General features: G+C 41.3%; 1 protein-coding gene across 4 annotated transcripts in view; it reads left to right on the top strand.

Moving 5' to 3' along the window:
- The window catches only part of LOC137427071 (junctional adhesion molecule-like), a 60250-nt gene extending 59958 nt beyond the window's left edge, over window positions 1-292 (top strand). For all 4 annotated transcript variants that reach the window (XM_078778721.1, XM_078778724.1, XM_078778722.1 and 1 more), the window contains one exon: window positions 1-292. This exon is cut by the window's left edge and continues 1649 nt beyond it. The gene's annotated coding sequence lies outside the window, so the exon portion shown is untranslated.
- The last annotated feature ends 1668 nt before the right edge of the window (window positions 293-1960 follow it).

Below are 1960 nucleotides of genomic sequence, written 5' to 3'. Positions count from 1 at the left end.
CTTCCCTGTCTTTCCCTTTTCTCAATGTCTCACTGCGTAACTTGGAATCGAATCTTCAAAAACTTACCTCGTGGTCCATTTATTTATTAGCACAACAAAAACAACTTTATTCTTGTTTTCTTGTCTTGTTATTTTCTTATTTCATGAAACCTCAAATGGTTGTGATGAATAAAATCCTACTATTAATTTGCAATTGGTCACTGGCTTTGACACCAATAAAAGTTTTTATTATGGACCATAGGCATCAAAAACCAACACATCTATATTAATAAAAGAGAGTGTGTGGGTGTTTCAGTGTGTCTCCCCTATAACTCCAAAACCATGAAACCTAGTGGGTTGAAACTTTGCATGCATATGAAGGGAGCTCCAAGGGAGTGCATCAATTAAAAATGTGTGTTTCGGTATGTTTAAATACCCCATTTTGAAGATAAACTAGGGGGTGCACGTCAAAACAAAATCCTGACAAAAATGGCGGCACGTCATCTTGGTCAGTCCTCTGTCATATCGATGGGTTCTTAAGCTACCATTTTGTTCTGTCTGCTCAAAAATGCCTTGTCTTGCAAACATGATGACCTCTCACGGACTAATTTAAGTATATAATGGAAATCTGGCTTCAGATTTGAGGATCGGATCCAGTGGACTAAATAAGTGTCAAAATCTGGAGTGGAATCTGAAAATTAAAAAAAAATTATGATTCTTATCACTGAGTGTTTTATGTAAGGCAGGCTGTCATCCCTCCTTCTGCATTGTCATCTTAATCCATACCTCCAAAGATTAGGTGTCACTCTACTGGGATCTGCAATACTTGTTGGAAACCACAAGACTTGTACCATCTGTTTTTTTTTTACCATTCTCCTTGTATGATGAACCCAGAATGAGTCTATTTCAAAGTAAGAAATAGCTGGGAATTTGCATTTTGGATCTGCCAGGCATTTTCGGCCATTTGAAGCAGAAGTATTCCCGACTCTGCAAGGCGGCTCTGAGATTTTAAAAAGAGAGTGGGAAATCCATATAGTATTGTGGATTACCTAAAGGCTCCTTCATTCACCTCTGTTATGTCTGGGTGTGTGGCATATATAAAGCCTCACGGCTCTGAAAATGCCATAAAACTTAAAAAGAAGCTCCCTCCTTCTCCATATTCAGCGAAATGACGGGTGGAATTTGCAGGCAATGGGTGGTATTTTGAGAGAGACCACTGCGGTGCGACCCCACAGTGTTCACACACACACACACACACACACACACACACACATGTCTATTAACGACGCGACAGTGCCTAGTGAGAGACATGGTAAGGTAAAGTGACATGAACGATGAGGTAGTACGTACGCAGTTCAGTCACCTGAGCTAAGTTACAGTGTTAATTCATGGGCAAAAATAATAATAAAAGAGGAAGTGCTTGTATGTGTTGATTCTTCCTTTGCTCCTCGTTCAGTTCGTTCAGAAATTACTATTGTGGTACAGTGGTAACTGGTAATTCACGGACAAAAAAAGACAAGTGTGTGTGTATATATATATATATGTTTGTTTAGTCCCTCACTACGGTACAGTGTTATTTCACGGGCAAAATAATAATTTTATCTAGCCGAAACCCGTGGAACATCCACGGAAGGGAGGATGCGGTGTATGGATAGAGTGTACCATTATGGATGGCATAGGGGATTTGCTTGTCCGAGTAAGAGTTAGGAAGAAAGATGAGAATGAAGAGTGCGTATATGAACAACGATCGCCGACACCGGCACAAATGCATGCTCTGGATTGTCCACTCAGTGGACGGCTTGCTTTCGCCTTCGCCTGTCCAATCAGCGGACGGCTTGCTTCGCCTTCGCCCAGCAGACGCCAATACGATGGCGTCGTAAGATGGCATCGTATCGGCAGTTAATCGGATGCTTTTGGGTCCCAACGTCGGCTAATTCAGATTTTTCGAGTATGGCTGTATGTGATAAACAAAGAGTGCGGT

The sequence above is a fragment of the Myxine glutinosa genome, chromosome 5 (assembly GCF_964187855.1).
Source record: "Myxine glutinosa chromosome 5, kmMyxGlut1.1, whole genome shotgun sequence".
Classification (NCBI taxonomy): Eukaryota; Metazoa; Chordata; class Myxini; order Myxiniformes; family Myxinidae; genus Myxine; species Myxine glutinosa.
The sequence above is the reverse complement of the archived record's forward strand: the minus strand, read 5'-3'. Positions and strand labels throughout refer to the sequence as shown.